The sequence below is a fragment of the Oryx dammah genome, unplaced genomic scaffold, assembly GCF_014754425.2.
Source record: "Oryx dammah isolate SB20612 unplaced genomic scaffold, SCBI_Odam_1.1 HiC_scaffold_18, whole genome shotgun sequence".
Classification (NCBI taxonomy): Eukaryota; Metazoa; Chordata; class Mammalia; order Artiodactyla; family Bovidae; genus Oryx; species Oryx dammah.
The window spans coordinates 86,300,621-86,328,507 of record NW_024070202.1 but is presented as its reverse complement, the minus strand read 5'-3'; positions in this window follow the sequence as shown (position 1 = coordinate 86,328,507).

Sequence of the window (27,887 nt, the reverse complement as noted above, 5' to 3'; positions counted from 1 at the left end):
AAGAATACACAGAAGAACTGTACAAAAAAGATATTCTTGACCAAGATCACAATGGTATGATCACTCATCTAGAGCCAGACATCCCGGAATGTGAAGTCAAGTGGGCCTTAGAAAGCATCAGTACGAAAAAAGCTAGTGGAGATGACGAAATTCCAGCTGAGCTATTTCAAATCCTGAAAGATGATGCTGTGAAAGTGCTGCACTCAATATGCCAGCAAATTTGGAAAACTCAGCAGTGGCCATAGGACTGGAAAAGGTCAGTTTTCATTCCAATCCCAAAGAAAGAAGTCAGTTAGCATAGCCTATAGCCATGAAATTAAAAAACACTTGCTTCTTGGAAGAAAGCTATGATAAACCCAGACAAAATATTAAGAAGCAGAGCCATCACTTTGCTGACAAAGGTCCCTCTAAAAGCTCTGGTTTTTCCAGTAGCCATGTATGAATGTGAGAGTTGGACCATGAAGAAGGCTGAGTGCCAAAGAATTGATGCTTTTGAACTGTGGTGTTGGAGAAGACTCTTGAGAGTCCCTTGGACTTCAAGGAGATCAAACCAGTCCATTCTGAAGATCAGCCCTGGGATTCCTTTGGAAGGAATGATGCTAAAGCTGAAACTACAGTACTTTGGCCACCTCATGCGAAGAGTTGACTCATTGGAAAAGACTCTGATGCTGGGAGGGATTGAGGGCAGGAGGAGAAGGGGACGACAGAGGATGAGATGGCTGGATGGCATCACCAACTAATGGACATGAGTTTAAGCAAGCTCCAGGAGATGATGAAGAACAGGGAAGTCTGGCGTGCTGCAGACCATGGGGTCACAAAGAGTTGGACATGACTGAGCAACTGAACAATAAAAAAACTGAAATATCATGAAATGACAAATCAAGTATGTTATTTAGGGAGATGGTGATAAATCCCAAGATAATTAGTAAAATTGGTGAAAGGGAGACATGTGTGTTTGACGTAGGAGTTTCTGTTATTTTTTTTCTTATAAAATTTGCAAATTATTTGACCCTTAAGTTATATGTATGTATAACTATGACAAAAATTATAATTTAACACAGAAAAGATGTTCTGCAATATCCATGCTGTTCATTTGCTTGATTCTTGATATAACCTATTCTTTCTAATAAGAGAAAAGTAGTACTTTACCTTCATCATTCTTTACTACTTCAAAGGAGTTATTGAATTTTAGTAACTTAAAGCATAATGTTAGCTATAAGAACCATTTAGAATTTGTTTCTAAATATAATAGTTTTATGTTTATATATATATATACACACACACACACACACACAAGAAAATTTCAGGTGACAGATGTTGATAATCCAACAAGCTACAGGAGGAAAAGAGTACCAACTTTTAAATGCCCCCAAGAGCTGTGAGGATACAGTGAGAAATCTGCTACCTAGAAGAGGGTCTGACCTTGCTGCTATGCTGATCTTGGACTTCCAGCCTCTAGAACTGTGAGAAATAAATTTCTATTCAGTTGATAAAGAATCCACCTGCAATACAGGAGACTCCGGTTCGATTCCTGGGTTGGGAAGATCCTCCCAAGAAGGAATAGGCTGCCCACTCCAGTATTCTTGGGCTTCTCTGGTGGCTCAGCTGGGAAAGAATCCGCCTGCAATGTGGGAGACCTGGGTTTGATCGCTGGGTTGGGAAGATCCCCTGCAGAAGGGAAAGGCTACCCACTCCAGTATTCTGGCCTGGAGAATTCCATGAACTGTATAATCATGGGGTCACAAAGAGTAGGACAAGACTAAGAGACTTATAAATAAATAAATAAGCCACCCGCTCAGCAGTATTTTGTTGTAGCAACCTGAACAGATTAAGTCACTGAGATTCTGTGTCAGTGGGGATCTTGTCCAGTGCACTGAAAAATAATTAGGGACAGGAAGAATGCTGGCTTCATAGAAAAAGTCATTACGGGTCTCAATATTAAGAACTTGATCACAACACTTTGATATTTGCATTGAAAAAGAAAAAGTCACTGTTCACTCTCATGTGTATTCTGAAACACAAATAACATGAGAGAGTAAAAAGGCATCTCAGGCAAGCATTGAATGACACATTAGTGATAATGTCATATTTATCTGACACTTAATCTAATACTACTGTATATGATCAGAATACAGTATATTAGGGACTTAAAAAAGCACTAGAAACATTCCTATATGTATCTGTTAACCCAATAAGTTCATCACTAGGAATATTTCTCCCAAAATTTCACATATTTACAAAAGTATATACACAAGGATGTACATTACAATATTATATCTAAGATAAAAGGAAGAAAACAAATGTTCATTAACTTTAGAATTTTCAATTGATCCAACTGAATTATAGAATATTAAAAATCCATTTGAATGTGCATACTTATACAAGTCTTGAACATATATATTAATATATCCAAGATTTTTAGAAATAATTTTTTAAAGTTTTGTCTATTTGTTTGGGGCTGTGCTGGGTCTTCGTTGCTGTGTGGACTTTCTGCTAATGGTGAAAGCAGGGGCCAGGGCTTCTCATTGCAGTGGCTGCTCGTTGTGGAGCACAGCTCTAGGACAGACAGGCTTCAATGGTTGCAGAACGTGGGCTCAGTAGTTGTGACTCCTGGGCTCTAGAGCACAGGCTAAATAGTTCCAGTGCCTGGGTTTAGTTGCGGCTCGGCATGTGGGATTTAACTTGTGTCTCCTGCATTGGCGGGCAGCTTCTTTACCACTGAGCCATCAGAGAAGCCCCCAAGATATTTTTTTAATGAAATAATTTTTAAAATATTTTACTGTATCTCATTTATAGTTTTGAAAGATCTGTATGTATGTACACATATGAAATTTCAATGCCTAGAATGGGCTCTAGAAGAATGCACACCGCTTTCTGGTAGTGATTACCTCTGAGAGGGTTATACAGGAAGGGTGAGTGTTTAGAGAATCTGTGTATACACTGTGGTGACAGCCCTCCTAAGTCTGAATCCTGGCCATTTGCTGTATGTCCTCTCTAGATCCTTCAGTCTCCTCTTCTCTAAAGTATCTGGGCCCCTGTGAGTATTGCTTTGAACAGAGACAGCGCATAATCAACATTATATGAATTAGCAAGTATGAAACAAAGGTTCATCAGCATTATTAAGGGAGAATTTTAGTTTTCATTCTGAAACTGCTGTTTTATTTAACTCTTGTACAATAGATCAATGTACTAGCTTATAGTCTAAAATAAATAAGAACAAATCCAGAAGTTTTGATGTAATTTTTCTAATAACGATGGAATTGTGTAACAATGTCGAGGCATCGAGTTCCAAGACCTCCTGCCCATTCACTGCTAACTGAACTAAACTACTCAGAGTAAATCACTGCTCCTCTACTATCTCAAGGGCAGGAAATTATTGCTCTTTCCCCTTTATGAATCCCACAGTGCTGTGTACACAGCGGGTGTGCGCTAAATGTTTGCTGATAATGATAATGGTGGGGTTGCTGACAGCTATGACACACTATAAAGCTTAATTTAAAAGCCATCAGGAAAATATAACACAAAATATGGCCCTTCTGAATTTTGTCTGCATGGGAAACAAATTCTGTTAGCTTATTAATAAAGTAATTCAGTGCACATTGTACTATTGATTGCTTTGGTACCATCTGAGTTTTTGCTCATTCGTATGATCTAATTGTTATTTCAGATGATTCAGAGGGCAAGGCAAGGCCCATGTCTATTATTTCAGTATTAAAAATCGGTTTCCTGTAAGCATTTTCTAAATTAAATGCACAAAATAGATGTTATCAACTAAATTATGTTTAATCCCTACAGCAAGACTTCACAGCAGTGTAACTGTTTTCTATTTCCTTAAATTGCAGTGGTACTTTGTTTCTGCAGTGACTTACTACTTTTCTGTGTGTTTCAGCCAGCCACACATGGAGACAATGACTTTATTGGAAACATGATGGTGCCTCTCTCTTCTAGCTCCATCCACATTTTGTGGAGTGGGGGTCTAACTATTTACTTATAGGGTACACTGCCTCTCATCTGCAATCACTGAAACACCAGCAAGGTAGCATATCAATGACAATTATCCTTCCTATCAGCAAAATGTGAAATTAATCTTTAATGATGAATCTCCATCTCCTTGATGCTGGTGTGGTGGTGACTGCAGTGATAGGAAGAGACTCCGCAGTGAATAATACAGAGACGGTACACTGCGGGGAACAAGAGCCAGGGCTATGGCATATAGGTGGTCTTTCCCAAGGGGAGAGTCTCCCTCCATAACTATACCATCAGCATCTAGTCAAGAAAGGAAAACAAGGCTAGTTATCTGGACAGAGAAATTTTTTTAAGTTAATTTTATGGTTTTGGTCTTTTACGGTAGTAAAAAACACATAACAAAATTTACCATCTTAAAAATGTACAGTTCAGTGGAGTTATGACAGTTTTGTGAAACAGATCCCTGGAATTTTTTATGTGCTCCATGTGCTACTTTATTTTATTTTTTGAACTTTTTATTTTGTACTGGGGTATGGCCGATTAACACTGTTGTGATAGTTTCAGGTGAACAGCAAAGGGACTCAGCCATACGTATATGTGTATCCTTTCTTCCCCAAACTCTCTCCCATCCAGGCTGCCACACAGCACTGAGCAGAGTTCCCTATGCTATACAGTAGGTCCTTGTTGGTTATAAATTTTAAATATAACAGTTTGGACATGTCCATCCTGAACTCCCTAACTATCCCTGCATCCCACCCCTCCTTTCTGGCAACCATAGGTTCATTCTCTAAGTCTGTGAGTCGAACAGGGAAATTTTAACATAAAGAATTATGAGCTAGTAACAGATATGGACTACTGAGAGGGGCAAGGAAAACTCTAAAGGCTACAGAAATAGCAGATGGAGGGAGCAGTTACCACTCTCGGGTAGAGACAGAACACCCAGGAAGGGACAAGCTGGGAAGAGGATCTACCCATGGCTGAGATCCAGACCTCATTGGAGAAGGTGGCCTGGGGCTCACTGGGTGACAGAAAAGTGTCCTGGGATGAACCTGGCTGCTGGTGTGCTGATGAGACACACTGATAAACTGCCGGAGCGTTAATGAGACTCACTGGAAAGTCACCCAAATGTCAGCAAGGGCTGAAAGCTCCCTGGGAAACCACTTACTGGGATGATAGTGAGATTTGCAAAGAAGTCTACCCTCAGGGTGCCCATGAAGCTTCCCAGTGGGAAACCAAGCACTGAGATGCCTTCATGACTTACTGGACAGCCACTGGCTGGGGTGGTGGTAAGATTCACTAAGAGGTTGATACCACTTGCAGCTGCACACTGAATGATGCAGAAGGCAGAAGCACATCATATCTGGGACAAGAAGCCCCCTTCTTGTGATCGTGTCCCTCCAGTGTTCTCTGTTTGCAATATTAGTAGTGTCCCAGCTGGCAGAGATATATTTGCAAGGTTGAGCTTCTGTATCGCAAAGCTGGGCAAAGAAGAGTGGATCTGGAGCTCAGAGGCAGTGCATTGATAACTGGTACAATAGTCAGGCCTGAGAGACCGCATTCAGGATCCTCTATGCTAGTGCCAAGAACAGAAGTTACCAGGAAAATTGATGGTGTCTTTCATGGGCACTGGTGGATAGAGGCCATGTTGATGATTATCACACAGAGGAGCTTAGAGATACATCCCACAAGTATCAATTCGTGTAAATACAAGAGAATCTTACTGGAAGAAAACATAAATAGCCAAATAGCAAAACACAAGTGGACCCCTCAGCCATTCGGGTATAATTGGATGAATACTCCTAGAGGGGTCCACCCTAGTAATGAACTATCCATTTAAGAAAGCAAGACATATCCAGACCAGGCGTGCTGCAGTCCTTGGGACCACCAAGAGTTGGACATGACTTAGCAACTGAACAACAATTTTACAACAGAAGCTTTCCTACTCAAGAAAAGGAGTTGTGAGAAGAGTCTCGAGAATTCACTACGAGCTGGTATCAGCCTGTTTATCAGTTGAGCTAACTCATACCTGCTGAACCAGCTATTGAAATACCTGGGGGAAACTACGGTGTAGTTTTTGGTGATTAAAAAAAAAAAAAAAAAAAAGAGCATGGGACTTCTCTGGCGGTCCAGTTGTTAAAGCTCTGTGCTTTCATGGCAGAGGATTCGGGTTTGAGTGCAAATAAAATCCCATATGCCATCGGCCAACAAACAAACAAAGGCCGTAGGAGAGGAGCCAGAGAAATAGTCTTTGGGGTCTCAGAAACTTGTAGTCAGGACAAGTGGATTACCTGTAACATACATAGATTGTATACAAGATACTGGGTTGACCCAACAAAATGGATTACAGACAGATACACATGAATAGAGGAAAGAATTAACATATAATTCCTTCACCAACAGATGAGTAAATTTACATCTGACACCATTGTGCTTAAAGTACACAATCAATATCTTGACCATCAAAAAGGGTCCGTATTTTAGCTTTAATAAAGAAAGTTCAGATACCATGGAAATTTTTTACTGGTCTAGTTTTGTTTCTGTATTCTACTGGAGATGAGGAGTAAATGTGGAAAACAGAAATAAAGAAGAAACACTTCTGCTTCTTTCCATTTCTTTTTTGTATTACTCTACCTCAAGCTCCATATCCATACATTCTCTACTTTCCTTAAAGAGCTAAATTATCTCCAAGGATCAGTGACATACATCCTTCTCCTACAATCTGTAGAAACAACCCCACAATTTGTTTGTGTGCATGTGTGCAGGTGCACGTGTGTGTACTCTTAGATCCTAAATTCTTTACTGATATTGTAATAGATGCCATCAGCTGAAGCCTGCATATCATTCTTTTTTCTTCCTTTTATTAATAAATCACACATACCTTTATTCACGTTTGAGCAGGCACAAGGCCACCCAGCTAGACTGCATTTCCCTGACCTCACTGGCATTTAGCTGTGGCATTGTTACCCAATCCCCACCAAGGGAATGAGAACAGCAGGGATTTGTGCTTTTCCCTGGTGCTTCCAGGACTCCCCTTCCCCTCTTTTCTCCTGTCTTACTCACTGGCAGCTGGAGCAGTCACCTTCTAGAGATGGAAGTCACATGTTGAGGAGGACGAACATAAACATCTCATCTGTCACTTGGAGGACTTCACAGAGCAGAGATATTCCATTAAAAAGAATCAAACAACTTTGCACTAGCCATCTATTTGCCGTATAACACAGGGAGCTCAGTTTGGTGCTCTGTGATGATCTAGAGGGGTGGAATGGTGGCGGTGGGAGGGAGGTTCAAGAAGGAGGGGATATATGTGTACTTATAGCTGATTCACGTTGTTGTACAGCAGAAACTAATATATCCTCCAATTAAAAATAAATTTTAAAAGAATCAAACATTTACTTTATTTAACTCCTTCATTTTAGGCCTCAGTTGTAACAAATTGTACCCTGACTACAAATATTAAACTATAGAGAACTGCCAACCTACCTTATGATGCTGTACTAGGAGAGGTATGAAATTCTGAAGTCTTTAGTATGTATGTTTCATCTAATTCAGTCTTATTCTTATATCTATTTATGTCCACCTATTGTACAAAATTTCAGCTGCTTCCCAGATATCTGGCTTTTTGTTAACACAAATCTGGCTGATATTTATTTTCAGTTCACCAGGTGTTAATGTATGATATTTTTCAGGTCATTCACTTGTAAAAATAAACTCCAAAGGTACCAAATATTACTCATTGTGTTCAAGAGGCCAGAATGATTGCATTAAGTTAAACCTCTGTCTTTTTAGCTGATAAGCAGTGATTCCCATTATGACAAAGTTGTGTTGACTATCATCAAAAGAAATGTTCTAGTACAAAGACCTCTAGTTTTACTGACTAGTTTGGTGGAAATAAAACTAATGCAGTTTTTGCAGTGAAACTGAGACTCTAAAGAATGGTCTATAGAAATCTCCCTGTGCAAAGGCATGATTAATTAGCATGCTCCATTTAATCATCTCTCTTTTTTAAATTTTACCAAGAATGTTTTTCCTCCTTTAGCATATGGCTAGAAAAGTATTATATTTCACGCACCTTTGGAGAGCATTTGCCATCTTTAAAATTTGAAGAGTTACAGGTCATATTCCTCTGCATTGGAAAACCCCACTAAGAAGCTAGTTGTTTATATAGTGAGATTTAAAGGCAGAAAAACTTTCATTGCCTTAAGATATCTCCTTCTCGTTATAGTAAGCCAACTCTCATTATGAATGTCTCATATATTTTTTAGAGTATTATATTTGGAAATCCCTACCCAAAATGTGATTGTGCCATTTTAAATGGATAGTAGTAACATAGTGTATGACGTGTTTGTATGTTGACAAAGATGGAATTTTTAATTACCAAGTGTTATAAAGCCAGATGGCATGAGGTTTTAGATCATAAGGGAGAAACATTTTTATATTAGGAAAAATAACAGGCTAAAAGAGCCTATAAGAAATGCTCTTGTGGACACTGAGTCATTCAGGAAGGCCTGGGACACACTGGATTGTGAGGACATCTTCTTGTTGGCAGACTTTGAATGGGGTCTAGGGAATACGGGCTTCAAAGGTGGCACTAGTGGTAAAGAACCCACCTGTCAGTGCAGGAGATGTAGGAGATCCGGGTTTGATCCCTGGGTCAGGAAGATGCCCTGGAGAAGGGCATGGCAGCCCACTCCAGTATTCTTGTCTGGAGAATCTCACTGGCAAAGGAGCCTGTTGGTCTGCAGTCCACGGGTCACAAAGAGTCAGACATGACTGAGTAACTTGGTATACTGGCACGCACTAGGGAATATAGTAGGAACTGTATTTCTGCATATAACTTTTATTTATTTTGATAGCTGTATAATGTAGCAATAGGAAGATAAAAGAAAGAAATAGACTCTAAACTATTTAAGAATGGTAGGGATTAGGTGCCAACTCGACTGGTTCAGAAAAAAATAAAGGCTGTTTGTACTAGACTTGTAACTATTCCATACATTTATGATTGGTCAAAAAAAGTATTTTTTTAAAAAAATTCAGAAATCAACATTGAAATGCTTAATCTCATTAGTGTTACTTCAGTTTATTTGTACTTCTTAAATAATAACTACCGCTTTTTAAATGTGATTCAATCTATACATGTTCAACTCTGAGTATTATAACAGAGATTAAGAGTACAGAATCTACAACTGGACTATCTGAGTTTGAATCCAGTTCTGCCATTTACTGTTTGTGGGTTATGGGCAAATTATCTCACCTCTCTGTTCTTCAGTGCCTTATTTATAAAAGGTAGAATAAAATGAGATAACATGTATAAGGCATTACAGTATTGACTAATACATATTTATGGCTAAATAAATTTTCCTTGGTGCCTCAGTGGTAAAGGATCCACCTGCCAATGCTGGAGATACAGGTTCTATCCCTGGGTGGGGAAGATCCCCTGGAGGAGGAAATGGCAACACACTCCAATATTCTTGCCTGGGAAATCCCATGGACAGAGGAGCCTGGTGGGCTACAGTCCATGGGGTCACAAAGAGACGGACATGACTCAGAGAGTAAACAACAACAACAAATGTTATAGAGTCAACATTGTTGTAGAAAGGATTTTGAGTTGTTCTGAATATACTCACAATATACTATTACTAATACAGCAATACTAATGACAATAATACTAATAATATATGCCAAATCCATGACTCATATTTTTCACAATAAATCATGGTTTTCATTTTACCTGCATTAAATATTTAGCTATTTCTCATAGGACTGATAACTCTATTTTCTCTTTCAGGACTTTCAAGGTGATATATGAGAGATATAGAAATAGAACCATTTTTAGGGAAGAATTTGAAAACTGCTTAAAACTGGGAGTTAAGGGCTGTGTGCTTTCGATAATAACACACTTGGGACAGTACTTCATAAGGTTATACAAGCCAGCTCAGACTATAAAAGCGATACTAGAGGCTGCCTGGCATCACACTATTTTCTGGGAAAGCTGTGTTAATGAAATGCAGTCTCAGTTCCTTGGGCTGGTGATTTTTGGTTTGTTATCAAAGAAATATAGAAGGTTTCCTGCGAAAAAACCCTTATGCCGAGAATTCAATGACCTTCACAGGACAGGCTCAGCAAATTCCCATGATGTCAGTCCCTTGGGCAGTTTTCTGAGACAGCGGGTCATGGCAGGGACTTCTTGGCAGTATTCCACGAAGTGGGGAAAAGCTGCGAAGTGGGAGAGCAGCGCTGTTCACACAATAAGTAAATAAATCACACTGAGTCTATCTAGTACTATCATAGACTTTTCTTTCATTAAAGAATCCCTAGATAATATTTTTTTCAGTAGAAACAGATTTCTGTTTTCATTCTAGATCAGGCTATTCTGACTCAGATATTCAGATCCCAAAACAGGAGTTTAATGAGACAGGTGAGGGGACTAGAGTATCACCTCCTATGAAGGCATGCCTTGTTAGAATGTAGAATTAGCTCAAAAAGAAGTGGTAGGTTCATTTGTTTTGTTTCCTAGATTCCACACATAAATGAAAACAGACCATATTTGTCTTTCTCTGTCTGAGTTATTTCATTTAGCATAATACACTCTAGGTCCATCCATCTTGTCACAAATGGAAATATTTCATTCTTCTTTTATGACTGAGTAATATTTTTTTATATATACCACACCTTCTTTAAGTCCAGTCATCCACTGGTGGACACTTATGTTGCTTCCTTATCTTGCTATTGTAAATAATGCTGCAATAAATATGGGGCATATATATTTTTAAAAATTAGTGTTTTCATTTTCTGCAGATAAATGCCAGGAAATGCAATTGCTGGATAGCATAGAAGTTCTGTTTTAATTTTTTAAAGAAAACTCTATCCTGTTTTCCATAGTGGCTATACTAATTTACATTTTCATCAACAGTGCACAAGAGTTCCCTTTTCTCCACCAATACTCTCACCAATACTTATTATTTCTTGTCTTTTTATAATAATGATTTTGACAGATATGTGGTGATATCTTATTGTGGCTTTGATTTGCATTTATCTGATGACCACCCCCAGGAAAAAAAATGCAAAAAAGCAAAATGGCTGTCTGAGGAGGCCTTGCAAATAGCTGTGAAAAGAAAAGAAATGAAAAGCAAAGGAGAAAAGGAAAGATATAAGCATCTGAAAAGCAAAGGAGAAAAGGAAAGATAGCATATTCAAAAGCAGAGTGCAGAGTTCCAAAGAATAGCAAGGAGAGATAAGAAAGCCTTCCTCAGTGATCAATGCAAAGAAATAGAGGAAAACAACAGAATGGGAAAGACTAGAGATCTCTTCAAGAAAATTAGAGATACCAAGGGAACATTTCATGCAGAGATGAGCTTGATAAAGGACAGAAATGGTATGGACCTAACAAAAGCAGAAGATATTAAGAAATGGCAAGAATACACAAAAGAACTGTACAAAAAAGAGCTTCTTGACCCAGATAATCACGATGGTGTGATCACTCACCTAGAGCCAGACATCCTGGAATGTGAAGTCAAGTGGGCCTTAGAAAGCATCACTACGAACAAAGCTAGTGGAGGTGATGAAATTCCAGGAGAGCTATTTCAAATCCTGAAAGATGATGCTGTGAAAGTGCTGCACTCAATAGGCCAGCAAATTTGGAAAACTCAGCAGTGGCCACAGGACTGGAAAAGGTCAGTTTTCATTCCAATCCCAAAGAAAGGCAATGCCAAAGAATGCCCAAACTACCACATAGTTGCACTCATCTCACACACTACTAAAGTAATGCTCAGAATTCTCCAAGCCAGGCTTCAGCAATATGTGAACCGTGAACTTCCAGATGTTCAAGCTGGTTTTAGAAAAGGCAGAGGAACCAGAGATCAAATTGCCAACATCTGCTGGATCATGGAAAAAGCAAGAGAATTCCAGAAAAACATCTATTTCTGCTTTATTGACTATGCCAAAGCCTTTGACTTGTGTGGATCACAATAAACTGTGGGAAATTCTGAAAGAGATGGGAATACCAGATCACCTGACCTGCCTCTTGAGAAACCTGTATGCAGGTCAGGAAGCAACAATTATAATTGGACATGGAACAACAGACTGGTTCCAAATAGGAAAAGAGTACGTCAAGGCTGTATATTGTCACCCTGCTTATTTAACTTCTATGCAGAGTACATCATGAGAATCGCTGGGCAGGAAGAAGCACAAGCTGGAATCAAGATTGCCAGGAGAAATATCAATAACCTCAGATATGCAGATGACACCACCCTAATGGTAGAAAGTGAAGAGCAACTAAAGAGCCTCTTGATCAAAGAGGAGACTGAAAAAGTTGGCTTAAAGCTCAACATTCAGAAAACAAAGATCATGGCATCTGGTCCCATCACTTCATGGGAAATAATTTGGGAAACGGTGGAAACAGTGTCAGACTTTGTGTTTTTTGGGGGGCTCCAAAATCACTGCAGATGGTGATTGCAGCCATGAAATTAAAAGATGCTTACTTCTTAGAAGGAAATTTATGATCAACCTAGATAGCATATTCAAAAGCAGAGACATTACTTTGCCAACAAAGGTCCATCTAGTCAAGGCTATGGTTTTTCCAATGGTCATGTATGGATGTGAGAGTTAGACTATGAAGAAAGCTGAACACTGAAGAATTGATGCTTTTGAAGTGTGGTGTCGGAGCATACTCTTAAGAGTCCCTTGGACTGCAAGGAGGTCCAACCAGTCCATCCTAAAGGAGACCAGTCCTGGGTGTTCTTTGGAAGGACTGATGCTGAAGCTGAAACTCCAGTACTTTGGCCACCTCATGTGAAGCGCTGACTCATTGGAAAAGAGTCTGATGCTGGGAGGGATTGAGGGCAGGAGGAGAAGGGGACGACCGAGGATGAGATGGCTGGATGGCATCACCGACTCGATTGACATGAGCCTGAGTGAACTCCAGGAGTTGGTGATGGACAGGGAGGCCTGGTGTGCTGCGATTCATGGGGTTGCAAAGAGTCGGACACGACTGAGTGACTGAACTGAATTAAACTGATGACTAGTGATGTTGAGCATCTTTTCATATGCCTCAAACAAGCAAATATAGCAAAACAGAAAAATAACCCACAGGTACAGAAAATGTACTAGCAATGGCCAGAGAAGACAGAGTAAAAGTATGAGCTAAATAGGTGAAGGGGATTAAGAAGTGCTTTACTACCAGTTGTAAGATAAATCAGTCACAGGGATGTAATGTATGGCACAGGAAATATAACTAATAATATCAATAACTTTGCACAGTGCATAATGTATAAAAATGTCAAATCATGTATAAAAATATCAAAACACTATTTTCTGTATACCTGCACCTGAAACTAATATAATATTATGTCAACTATACTTCAATTAAAATAAGGAAGCAGTGGATGAAAGATGTAATACTACTACTACAGAACTTCAGAAGACTCTGGTTGTTATACACACAACTAATGGATTCATCCTGTATTGCCTGTTCTCTTTCCTGTTGGTTTAGTCAATAAGTTGTGTCCAACTCTTTGTGACCCCATGGACAATAGCCTTACAGGTTCCTCTGTCCATGGGATTCTCCAGGCGAGAATAATGGAGTGGGTTGCCATTTCCTTCTCCAGGGGATCTTCCCAATCCAGGAATCAAACCTGGGTCTCTTGCATTTCAGACAGATTATTTACCAACTGAGCTACGAGGGAAGCCCTGTTCTCTTTCCTAGATTCCTAAATTTGAAATTAGCAGAAGATAAATTCACAAGATTGCATAGGAACACAAAATTTGTCTCATGCTAAGAGAGGAGAGGATGAAATTTAATAGATAGGAAAAATATTCTTCTCCTAGTAGACTTTTGCTATTCAACACTTATTCTGCATTTACCTCCTCTAAGTTCTTTGTTAAAATAATACTCCCACTTAGACTATAGGACTTAAGGTTAATGTTTAATTTTAATACTTTAAGGTTAATAATATTCTATATCTAAAGCACTTTGCACACAGTGACTGACACATTGTAGGTGTTCCATTGTACACTTACAATTTTTATTTCACTCTTTAATTCCGGTCAGGCAGACAGTTGGTCATCAGCCAAAAAAATTGTTTTTTCTTTCCTGCCCTCTGGGGTTATTGGCCTTTTGCTGATCTCCTAAGATATTTTACCATTCTGTTCATACCTTCCCTCAAAGCAAAATAACTATAGAGTCAGAGAGGCACCGAGTCAAATGTTGGCAGTGTCCGTCGTATGTGTCATAGCCAAAGGATCCCATGCATCTTGGCGTCATTCCCAAGGGTATCTCTAGTATGGAGCTGCTTGAATTAGACTACCTGCCTCTGATTCTGCTGAATGAATAATCTATTCATCTCAACAGCTTCCTTTGCTTTGATTCTACATTCACTAAGCAATCTTTACATTTTTATTTTACTTCCTATATAATTCTTCCTCTAAGAAAAGAATATTTGCCACAACAATTCAATTTTTATCCCTGTATTAGTTATTTCTCCCCCAAATTAACAAATTAATATTCAGGTTTCCTATACTAATTTTGAAACTTCATTTGGGTCTGTCCATGAGATGTGGCGGGAGTCCTAAGAATAACAAAGTTCTTTCTGAGACCTCAAGGCTAGAGAAACAGACCTAGCTTCAGAAACAAAGAGGAGCCACCAACTGAGGTCTTCTGAGACATAGGCTGGTGGCCTTTCCCCATGTGAGGTCATCCTCTGTGGCCCATGGGTAACTTGATGCACGTTACAGTATTTCTGTAGAAGACATTAGTGATAGTGCACTCTTTCCATTGGCTCTGGACTCAGACACAGATTTGGTTACTGGCTTGTGAAATGTAATCTATCTGACATGAAATGGACATTGAAGGGGTCATTTCTACAGTTGCCATACAAGACCACTGCCCAGAGCATACAAATGTTTCAGTCATACTCATTACCCATATGCAACACTGTGCAATCATTCTGGGTGTGAGGAGGACCTTGATAGTGTACATGACCTTGACAGTATGTGGTCCTAACAGTGCTCCAGTCTAGCTGCCTCCAAGCATGTGGAAGCTGAGCAGTGCACCGCAGGGTTGACTCCGTTTTACTCTTTTTAACTATCACTGAGATAGGCTGCCCAGTAGAAGAGCATAGGAGATTTTTCAGATGATCAGAATGCCCCGATAGGACTAGAACTAGTTAAATTTCTTATTATGATTCTGCTTTGTTTCAGTCTTAATTTCAACAACAATGATCGAACTTATTCTTTTTTTTTTCTTTGCTAATTTATTATTTATCTTCATGGCAAGTAGGTAAGACAGGTAAGGTAGATTTGATTGATGAGGAAAGAAGCTTAGAAAGGATGAGCAATTATACCAAGCTCAACACAGTCAATAGATGATAGAGTTGGAATTTGAAACTTGAGCCAAAGATCTATGTCATGTATTAGTTTAATAGACTTTAGAACAGTGGTTCTTGCATTTCAGTATGCTTAAGAATCGTTTGGGACCCTGACTACATATCAAACTAATTCAAGCTGCTAGTTTGTTCTCCCCAAAACAATTGTAATGAAACAACAGTTAGAAACAAAGGAAGGGGGAAAGGGAAGGAAATGTGGACCTGAAAATCGAAACAAAAATGGTGATAAACGTTTAGAGGCGCAAACATGTTTAAGTTGGTTAGAAATATATAGACATAATAATGGCAAGATTGGTTGGATAAGAGCTATTTAATTAATTGAATTCAGAGAAAATAATTTTTAAAAAGGAAAATAGAAAATGGAAGCTAAGAGATTTAAAGAACAGAAGCAGAAGTATCAAAATTGAAGAGTAGGTACTACCAAAAAAAAGGGAGAATGATAAGCCAAGAAGAAAATATTTGAAGAAACGATATCAAGTTTGTCCAGTTAAAGTAAGATAAAAGATCAAAGGGCTTCTCTGGTAGCTCAGATGGTAAAGAATCTGCCTGCAGTGCAGGAGACCCCGGGCTCGATCCCTGGGTCAGAAAGATCCTCTGAAGAAGGGAATGGCAGCCCACTCTAGTGTTCTTGCCTGGAGAATCCCGTGGAAAAGAGGAACCTGATGAGCTACAGTCCACAGGGTCAAAAAGAGGTGGACATGACTAATACAAAAGACTGAAGATCTAGATTGAAAAGCCTTAAAGAGAAATGGGAGGAAAGAAAAAGGAAAGCATCATACTCAGACATATTATGATGAAATTTGTAAACATAAAAGGAAATATAAAAGTTTCTGAGAGCAAGGACCAAAAAATTTTAGGAAAGCAATTTCCTGGGTTAAAGAATAGACACATCTGTAATATTAATTGGTATTGCCACAGTTACTTGCTATAAGAATTGCAGCAATTTATACTCATGCCAGCAAAGTATAAGAGATGTCTGTTTCCTTGCAGCTCAGCCAGCATGGTGCGTTATCAGACCTGGAATTTTTGACATTTGATAAATGGCACTTCAGACTATTTTTCGCTTACAGTGACCTCAGTATGAGTAAAGTTTTATGTATTTTCACACGTCTAAAAGCCAGTCATGCGTGTGTGCTAAATCCCTTCGGTCATGTCCAAGTCTTTTTAACCCCATGAACTGTAGCCCACGAGGCTCCTCTGTCCTTGGGATTATCCAGGCAAAAATACTGGAGTGAGTTGCCATGTCCTCCTCCAGGAAATCTTCCTGACCCAGGGATGGAACCCACAACTTTTACCTCTGTCTGCAATGGCAGGTGGGTTCTTTACCGCTAGTGCTACCTGGGAAGTCCCCCAAACCATCTACATACCCTTTAATACGAACTGTTTGTGTTTTTCACTCACTTTTTCATTAGGTTTTTGCTCTTTCTCAATGTTCTCCATTTTGTCACTTATCTTCTGACTTTGCTTATAGACAGAACTTCTGATTTTTATATGAATAAAAATAAAAATTTTATTTTATAATGTCTGAATTTTTGATATTGTAAAGAAGGATCTTTCCACCCCACAGATACAATTCCTAGGGCTTAAAAAAAAAAAAAAAACTCCTAAGCATCAACTTTGGAATTTCTGGTCCTGTTGTTCTGACATGAAGTCAAGACTCTGCTTTAGAAATCTCTCTAGCCTAACCTACCCTCTTGTTAGATACTCAGCAAGTGATGAATGGTGACAATAACCCAAAGATCACTTGATATTAAACCACTCACTGAAGGTCAAGCTCTGATTAGTTCGTTGTTGTTCAGTCACTTAAGTCATGTCCCACTCTTTGTGATCCCATGGACTGCAACACAGCAGGCTTCCCTGTCCTTCACCATTTTCTGGAGTTTGTTCAAACTCATGTCCATAGAGTCAGGTAATGCCATCCAACCATCTCATTCTCTGTTGGCCCTTTCTCCTCCTGCCCTCAGTCTTTCCCAGTATCAGTATTTTTTTCCAATGAGTTGGCTATTCTTAACAGGTGGCCAAAGTTTTGGGGCTTCAGTATCTGTCCTTCTAATGAATATTCAGGATTGATTTCCTTTAGGATTGACTGGTTTGATCTCCTTGCTGTCCAAGGGACTCTCAAGAGTCTTCTCAACACCACAGTCTGAAAGCATTGGTAAAGTTGTGATCACTTTGAATACTTACATCACAAATGCATAATTTCAGAAGTTGTGAAACTAAGGAGTCTGTGAATAAGCCTCCCTCCCACAGCCCCACTGCAAGGATTCTGCTCACCTCCATTACAGTCACTGCTGTTTCCAGATCCTAGCCCACTTAGCACAGGCGAGGGGGCGGGGAGGGATGACAGTGCAACTCAGGCCACAAACAGGGAAAACAGAGGTGGCAGTACTAGAAAGAAGTTTCTTCTTTTGTTGCCCCTATTAATCTGTTCTCTACACTCAAAATGATCTCCCCTCTCTTCCATCCATTAAAAATGCACAGATTCATTTAGCATAGCAAGCTTCTTGTCCTGGCTCCCCTTTCTCCCTCCCTGCTCACTCTATTGAGTTTTTAGACATCATTTGGTTCAGTGGTTTTCAACCCTTGCTGTACAATAAAGTCACCTAAAGAGCTTTATAAAACTCCACTTGCTAAAGCCTCAGGCCAAGCCTATGAAGTCTGAATCTCTGGAGGTGAGGGTCCAACATGTTATCATATCTCCTCAGGTGATTCTAAAACACAGCTGACAGTTCTGTTCCCCCTCATCTCATTAATCAATTAACACTTCCTGCATAGTGAACAACCAGTCTAAGGATGCAACCAGAATTTTGATAATCCTTGAGAACTGCTTTTGGAGATGGTACATTCTGGATAGAGTGTGGTAGGAAAGAATTTGTTTCCCAGAGAGTACCACAAAAAGCATGGGAAATTAGGATTAGGATTTGAAATAGCTCAGCTGGAATTCCATCACCTCCACTAATTTTGTTCTCAGTAATGTTTCCTAAGGCCCACTTGACTTCGCATTCCAGGATGTCTGGTTCTAGGTGAGTGATCACACCATCGTGGTTATCTGGGTCACGAAGATCTTCTTTGTATAGTTCGGTGAGTCCTTGCCATCTCTTCTTAAAATATTCTGCTTCTGTTAGGTCTTTGCCATTTCTGTCCTTTATTGTGTCCATCTTTACATGAAATGTTCCCTTGGTGTCTCTAATTTTCTTGAAGTGATCTCTAGTCTTTCCCATTCTGTTGTTTTCCTCTGTTTCTTTCTTTGTGCTTTCTTATAAGATAAGAAGGTTTTCTTATCTCTCCTTGGTATTCTTTGGAATTCTGCATTCAGTTGGGTGTCTCTTTCCTTCTCTCCTCCCTTTCTTCCTATCTCATTATTCCACACTTCACCCACCCCACCCCCACCCGCCTAAAGTATAGGCATCTTTTTGTTTCCCATATAGCCTACTTTTCAGACATTAAGTATTAGATATTCCTCAGTACAAGAGCTGAGAAGTCTTTTCTCAATCAATCAAATGCATTTTTCTAATATTTAAAGATGTTCGTCATGGTGAAGCAATTTAACTCTCACTTCCTGCATGTTTAAATGTGAATGAATAGGCTAATGTGTAACTTGGATTCTATCTCTGCAGACTGGCTGCTGGTATTTATAGCTAACCTTTTAGACAATAACTGCTGTTCCAAACCTAACAATCTCATTCTGTTCACCACAGTCTTTTCCATATCCAATGCATATGACCTGAAAATAGAATTTCCTTGATTCTAGTTGTTTTCTCCATTTTTCCATTTTGCCCTTAAGTCTTCCTTTTCACCGTTCTTCCACAAGGTAATTTTGCTCTTTCCAACTCAGCAATTCCAAATAACTAAAGTTTATCTTTTTGAAACAAATTTTATCTACACAGATTGAAAACATGATTGTGTTAATGACAGCATTACTTTGGTTATTGCAGAAAAATAAAATAGGTTTCCCCCATATTTTTGGCCAAATATGATTTGATTTTATATTTTCAAATATTTTATATTTGATTTTATATTTTTATATTTCCTTTTATTTTAGATTTTCATTTTGTATACCAAGAATAATAGATCCTTGTTTAATGTGCAGGTAACACATTTTTGTTTCAGGAGTTAAGATATAATAATTTAAGATGAGGGACTTATCTAAAAACCAGGCTCTAAAAGATGATACATTTAAATAGTCGTAACATTAAAGATTATACATTTAGATATTTATGATATAAAATAACCTGATTCTTTATACCATAAAAGGTTTATATTTTTTAAAATACAGACAACTAAATCAGAAAACAATATTAAAATAGAGTCTATCAAATTTACCACTTTTTAAAACTTAAATTCAATTATATAAAATGCAATTGTGAACTCACTCTGATTAAAAGCTTAAAGACGTTAAACTATGAAACAACAAAAAGCTTCTTTTACAATTAAAGATAACTTGAGTATATGGGGGAATTCTTATTTGCCAGTAAGCAAGCTGTGAAGTTGTTGTATAAGCAAAGTTATACAAATTTGGATGACTGAAAGTTTTTAAAGCATCCCCAATATGGAAATAATTTGCTAGTATATTCTCAAATTTATCAGCACATTGTTCTACATTTATGTTCAATATTTAATACATTTTAAAATAAAAGACTTCCTGCTCACCACATTCTTTCCCTTCTATAGCAATATGTGGCCAAAAATGTAAATTAATTTTTATGAATCATTTTTCTTAAGTTTCTTCAGTCCATTTGAATGTCTTTCGCCTCCTTGTTTTATATCCTATTTTCCATGTCACTTTCCAAATGAGAAATGTCAGTCTGTTTCAGCTTTAAGAGTGTGCAGCTCTTAGATAGCACTTAGGGTTAATTGGAATTTTCTGTCTGGTTACATTCTGAAAATTAAAGAGTGGGTTTATCAATAAGCCTGTGTTATCATTTCCATTTCTGCTGTTCCTCAACTTTGGTGTGGGAGTCTGACTTTGATCTTTCATGGTAATGATTGCCAAGTATAAAATTCTTACTATGGCAATTTTCTGGGTTATAATTTTCTTTTTTAATAAGAAAAAGATGGCATTTTAAACTGGGTTATATTGTTTTATGGCACTTTAAAAAATAAATGTTATGTGACTACAAAAATTAAGTGGAAAAGTTTTCATAATTAAAGAATTAAATTACCAGTTAGAAATGTGGTTTTATCTTTGGAGTAATGTCCATGTTTATGGCTGAGATAAAGAATCAACTGAATTAACTAGATGGAATTTAACAGAAATGTATGTCATATTTTCTGCTTATAATTTTACAAATATTTAACAAGATCCATCCAGTACAGCTTGTCAAAGAAAAGGCTTAGAAGTTGTGTTGGACAGTAAGCTTCATGCCAGTCAAGAGTAGCTTTGAAAAAGTGAATTTGTTATTTTGCTATCTTATAATAGAATATTGTGTTGGATAATCTACTCTTCTATTTACTAGTTAGGTTATATCTGATGTATTCTGTATAATCTAGTCATCACAGTTTATGTTTTTTCAAAAAGGCCAGGGTCCCATACAGTATTTCATGGAATATATTTTATCAGTAGCTGTTAGGGAAAAAAGAGGTTCTGTGGTCAGCCACTGAAGTAAACAAATTTCTTTATTGTAAGGCTTTGCAATGCTTTTAACATGCAAAGCACAGTTTACCTCTATGAGAGGATATAGTGTATACATTTTATTCCCTAAAGTAATTGACAATAGAATTCTCTTTTCATACAGAAGCTATTACCATATTGAAAAATAACCCAAGTGATAACTGGGTTCTACAGAATACATCTGAGAAAATGCTGATACATTCTACTGGGACTTGATCAAACAAGAATAACCAGCAAAGCATTTCTCCACTCCTGGCCTGACCTCCTCATCACACCAGTGTCTCTCTTCTGGTCTCTTCTCTGTGACCTAGATGTTGTCTTGAAGTTTGACTTATACTCAGATAAAAAGAAAAATTTATTTCTTGCCTTATGAAATATCTGATGCAGACTCAAGAACAGATTTGCTTGCTCAAATTTAAAAGTCAAAATTGGGATATTAGAATGTATGCAAGCTGTTGAAGGTGACATATTTACAATGCAGTGCTTTCCTTTAATGTGGAAAACTTCTATTAGAATTACCATTTAGAGATGGAGTTTATTACTGACTGTCTTATAGCTTCATGCATGCATGCTCAGTTGCTTCAGTTGTGTCTGACTCTTTGTGACCCTATGGACTGTAGCCTGCCAGGCTCCTCTGCCCATGGGGATTCTCCAGGCAGGAATACTGGTGTGGATTGCCATGTCTTCCTCCAGGGGATCTTCCCGACCCAGGGATTGAACCCACAACTCTTATGTCTCCTGCATTGGCCAGAGGGTTCTTTACCATTGGCACCACCTGGGAACTCCTTTTCATAGCTTTAGATATATATAAATTTAGTTAAATTTTCTTTAGGGGTATGTGTAAAGCAGAATATCATTTGCAATGTACAAAATGACTCCAGCACATGCCAGATAATCTTTCAGTGAGCAAAAGATGTAGAGGAATCACAAAAATTATGAAAGTACATTTCAGAGCCTGAGAGCACCCTAAAAGCCAGTAAGCACAGTCATTAATTTAATACTTTATTTCCTTCTACCCATTAAATGGCTTGGTAGCTAGGGAGATGAGGTGGGAAACACCCACAGTGAGAATGTCCAGGTAGAGCTAACTGACTCAGGTGACCATCACATTCTTCTCTTTTCTGGAATATTCTAAGTCTGATTTGAAGGATTAGAATTAATCCAGAATAGGAAATATCATACAATTTTACATATTGAATTTAAATAGTCTTATGTCAATCTGTGCAAGGCAATTGCTGGCATTATTGCATCAGTTGTTTTAAAAAGAAGCTATTTGCAAGACTCTGCTGTTCTACTCACACTGCCTAGACACACCAGAGGCGGGACATGGCTCAGAGAGGAAATGGAGAAGAGTTCATGCTTGACAAATGTCCTGAAAAATCAATAGGCAGTATGTTTAGCTTGTATTGTTTCTAACGTAGATCAATATCTGGCCTGTGGAGGGCATCTGTAAGGTTGCGAGGTTCCTGCCTGAAGTTGATGCCATCTTAAGCTTACCCATCTTTCATTTCTCAGATGCTATCGGTAACTTTGAAGAGTTCTTGAAATTTCCACATACACATAAAAATGTAAACAATAGAACCTCCAGTACGTTTGGGGAATCTCTAGAGCAAAGGGAAAGAGAAGGAAATAGAGGAAAACAATAGAATGGGAAAAGATCCCATGGACGGAGGAGCCTGATGGGCTGCAGTCCATGGGGTCGCTGGGAGTCGGATACGACTGAGCGACTTCACTTTCACTTTTTGCTTTCATGAACTGGAGAGGGAAATGGCAACCCACTCCAGTGTTCTTGCCTGGAGAATCCCAGGCACCGGGGAGCCTGGTGGGCTGCCATCTATGGGGTCGCACAGAGTCGGACATGACTGAAATGACTTAGCAGCAGCAGAGATCTTTTTAAGAAAATTGGAGATATCAAAGGAACATTTCATGCAAGGATGGGCATGATAAAGGACAGAAATGGCAAGGACCTAACAAAGGTGGAAGAGATTAAGATGAGATGGCAAGAATACATAGAACTATACAAAAAAGATCTTAATGAGTGGGGTAGCCACAATGGTCTGCTCACTCACCTAGAGCCAGACATCTTGGAGTATAAGTTAAGTGGGCCTTAGGAAGCATTACTACCCACAAAGCTAGTGGAGGTGATGGAATTCCAGTTGAGCTATTTGAAATCCTAAAAGATGATGCTGTTAGAGTGTTGCACTCAACATGTTAGCAAATTTGGAAAACTCAGCAGTGGCACAAGACTGGAAAAGTTCTGTTTTCATACCAGTCCCAAAGAAGGGCAGTGCCAAAGAATGCTCAAACTATCATATGATTGTGCTCATTTCCCATGCTAGTAAGGTTGTGCTCTAAGTCCTTCAAACTAGGCTTCAACAGTACCTGTACCAAGAAGTTCCAGATGTACAACCTGGGTTTAGAAAAGGCAGAGGAACGAGATATCAAGTTGTCAACATTCACTGGACCATAGAGAAAGCAAGGAAATTCCAGAGAAACACATACTTCTACTTTATTGACTACAAGAAAACTTTTGACTATGTGGATCACAACAAACTCTGGAAAATTCTTAAAGTGATGGGAATATCAGACCACCTTATCTGTCTCTTGAGAAACCTGTATTTGGATCAAGAAGTAACAGTTAGAACTTTACATGGAACAACTGATTGGTTTGAAATTGGGAAAGGATTATGACATGACTGTATATTGTCATCCTGTTTATTTAACTTCTCTGCAGAGTACATCATGTGAAATGCTGGGCTAGATAAGTCACAAGCTGGAATCAAGGTTGTCAGGAGAAATATCAACAGCCTTGAATATGCAGATGATACTACTCTAATGCAAAAAGCAGAAGAACTAAAGAGCCTCTTTATCAGGGTGAAGAGGAGAGTAAAAAACTGGCTTACAGTTCAACACTCGAAAACTAAGATCATGGCTTCCACTTCCATCACTTCATGGCAAATAGGAGAAAAATTCGAAGCAATGACAGATTTTCTTTTTCTTGGGCTCCAAAATCACTGCAGATGGTGACTGCAGACATGAAATTAGGACACTTGCTTCTTGAAAGGAAAACTATGGCAAACAGTGTATTAAGGGGGCTTTTCTGGTGGCTTAGATGGTAAAGAATCCACCCCTGCAATTTGGGAGACCTGGGTTTCATTTCTGGGTTGAGAAGATCCCCTGGAGGAGGGCATGGCAATTGACCCCAGTATTCTTGCCTGGAGAGTCGCCGTGCACAGAGGAACCTGAAGGGCTACAGTCCATAGTGTCGCAAAGAGTCGGACATACCTGAGCAACTAAGAATAGCAGCAGCACAGACAGCGTATTGAAAAGCAAAGATATCACTGCCAACAAAGGTCTGTAGAGGCAAAGCTATGGTTTTTCCAGTAGTCATGTATGGATGTGAGAGTTGGACCGTAAAAAAGACAGTGCTGAAGAATTGATGCTTTCAAATTATGGTGCTGGGGAAGACTTGCGAGTCCATTGGACTGCAAGAGATCAAACCAGTCAACCCTCAAGGAAATCAACTCTGAATATTCATTGGAAGGACTGATGCTAAAGTTGAAGCTCTAATACTTTGGCCACCTGATGCAACGAGCTGACTCTTTGGAAAGACCCTGATTCTGGGAAAGATTGAAGGCAAAAGGAGAAGAGGACCTCAGAAGATGAGATGGTTAGACAGTATCACTGACTCAGTAGACATAAACTTGAGCAAACTCCAGGAGATAGTGGAGGACAAAGAAGCCTGGCATGCTGCAGTCCATGGGGTTGCAAAGAGTCAGACATGACTTACTGACAGAACAACTTAACTAAAATGTCCTTGAAAAAAAGAGTTGAGGAAGTCTAGAATGAACAGAAGTCAGTGTAGAGCTGTCATCAAATGACTATCACTGTACAGACAGATCTTTATGGACTCAAAACAGGGAAACAAGGACTTAATGTAAATGTAACCTTCAGATATGCTGATTTGGGTGCACAGTATCTCTCACTCCATTCTTCCCACTCCCATAGGCAGGTATTTCCCATAATGTACATAACCCCTTCATGCCCAGATTGGGGAAAGTCCTTTTCTCTTGATGCTAATGCTTTTTTGAAAACACACACACACACACAAGTTCTGGAATAAACACCTCCCAGATCCAGCACAAACATCTCAGTTCCTACCTTCCTGACCACATGCAGAGGCTGGCTCTTTCCACTATGGTAAATTTTTTCAGAAAGGTTATTGCCATTTTCCCAGGTCTTGACTGGAGTCACTTGAGTCCACATCAAAAAAAAAAAAAAAAAACTCTAGTTTCGACTTTCAAGAAGAAGCTGTTGGATATCTGAGATCCTTTTCCTTCCAAAAAAATCCCTAAATTAACTCTGTATCAAGTCCTCTGCAGAACATTCACATTGCGGAAAAGAAGGAGCTTCTACTATATTGTGGAAGGTGAAATCAGTGTCGTGATGGATTTCCTGTTACCCTCTTTCTCCTGGACTATTTCTTGAAACGGTTATTGTCATCATGATTACTTGCCTTTCCAATTATGCCTCTAACAAAAAGAAATGAGTGCTTGTGTTTCTATCACTGGAGTGGTTTCAAGCTGAGACTAGATGATCACTTGTCAGGAATGTTCTGGAAGTGATTTATACATCAGAGAAGTTAACTCAAATGACCAATAATCTCTTCTTCCAATTTGGAGATTGTATCTCTCCACAAGAATTTTCCAGTTTGTTAAAAATGTACTGTCTTTGGAGGAATTGTGTGTGCATTAAATTTTCTAAGAAATACTTTCGTTAGACCTAAATAGTCCTTTCTCATCACAACATTTTTGTGCAACTAAGCTATCCAAAGGGAAGTGGTGCCTCATTATCTGAGCTCATTATCTTAGTACCAGAGTCAGCATTAGCCTCGGAAATACTTGTGTGATTTTGCTAGGGGTTGACAGATGGACTGATAGACAAATGCCCAGCTGCTTGTGGCCGATCTCATAGAGGAAGCCTGGCCCCCACATTCACACAGCCGGCTCCTGACTTGTGGCCGATCTCATAGAGGAAGCCTGGCCCCCACATTCACACAGCCGGCTCCTGACAGCAGGAACCACAGAGCAGTGGTCGGGGCATCTGCCTTTTCTAACTGCCATGAGCTACAAATGAGAACGTGGAATGGAATGTTAATGTCTTAGCCAAAAGCCCGGGTGAAATATGTCAAATGCATAAAGTTAATTATATCACACATCCATTAAAAACAAAGAAAGAGGCATGGGAAGAGAAAGAGAGAGACAGACCCAAAGTCAGTGTTTTGGAAACAATGCCTGGTTTTACTGAACTGAATCCATTTTGTTTCAAATAACTTAGCCTTCCTGTTGTTAAGGCCAAACCCATTCCTGGATCTTAAGAGATAGATTCAAATTATTCAGAGCTTAGACAGGTTGTCCAAAGTTTTTTAGAAAACCTAAGATTTGTGTCTAATATCAAAGAGTCCTGTATTCATGATTTCCAGAGTACATGAACTTTAGTAACTGGTGCAAATATTGCTTTGTCCAAATGGATTGTAGCAACCTGAAAAGATTTTTTCCTTGTGTTCATCTCATTTAAAATTTATTTGGTGCCTATTAAAGTAAGTCAGTGTTACAGCCTTGAACATGGGCTGCATGATCCATATTGCTAATTAACACAAGATTGAAAGTTAGCAATAGTTAACGAACAAAGAAGACTAAAAAAAAACCCAATACTCCTCCCCATGCCCCAAGAAAGATGCCTTAAATTGATCTGCAATTCAATGCTCTTACAGAAAACCATCGCCTACCTCCAGGAATTGCTCAGAAAACTCTACGTGTAAAAAGTGTGATTGTAGTTTGTTTCAAAAACCTTGAATTGAGCTCATGGACATTGAAATGAATTCCTAGGCAGTACAATGAAAGTTGTTACTACCCAGCAGAATGATTAAAATTAGAAAAGAAAATCATACAGAAAAATTGAACCCCTGAAGTTGTGTTTTTTAAAAGAGAAATTTAAAGCCCTCTCAATGGAAGGAAGTCTTGCTTTGGAAACCCCTTTCTTCAGAAGCTTTTTATCTGTGCAGGTTTATCTTTAATTTATGGACTCTCCTAGACAAAACGATATTACCATTGAAACTGGATTAAAAGCTAAGAGCTCAGTAAACACTTTATGCAGTGGATGCCTAAGGGCTTTTTTGTCAAGCCTCTCCCACCTCTTGGACTTCGCTGGTGGCTCAGATGGTAAAGTGTCTGTCTGCAATGTGAGAGACCTGGGTTCATTCCCTGGGTTGGGAAGATTCCCTGGAGAAGGAAATGGCAACCCACTCCAAAACTCTTGCCTTGAAAATCCCATGGATGGAGGAGCTTGGTGCAGGCTACTATCCATGGGGTCGCAAAGAGTCAGGCACAACTGGGAGACTTCACTTTCACTTTTCTCCCACCTCTTATGTTGAGAGCTCCCACAACATTAGACTCCATCCTTCCACCCTACTTCAGCCATGTATTTACACAAGGATTACCACTGCTGTTATATTACCTTGTTGCCCCAGCAACATGGGCACAAAGCTCAAGCTACATCAGTTAGAACCCTTACCTGATGTTTTAAAAATTGGAACAAAGAAAAGAGATTTTCTGGTGGTGGGAAATCTGGGATGATGTGGGTTCTGAAGCTGTGGACAGCCATGCTTTCATGTGTAAAGAAAACCATGGAGGAAACGAACAGAAAACACGGAGAACAGAGTACAAGAGAGAGATCAGTTCAATTCAGTTCAGTTCAGTCGCTCAGTCGTGTCCGACTCTTTGCGACCCCATGAATCGCAGCATACCAGGCCTCCCTATCCATCACCAACTCCCAGAGTTATAGTCCATAAATGATACTCAGGCTTGGATTTTTGTTTTCCCTGAAGTGCTGTCCTTAATGCTACTGACTTCCTGATAAAAATTCCCCTTTTG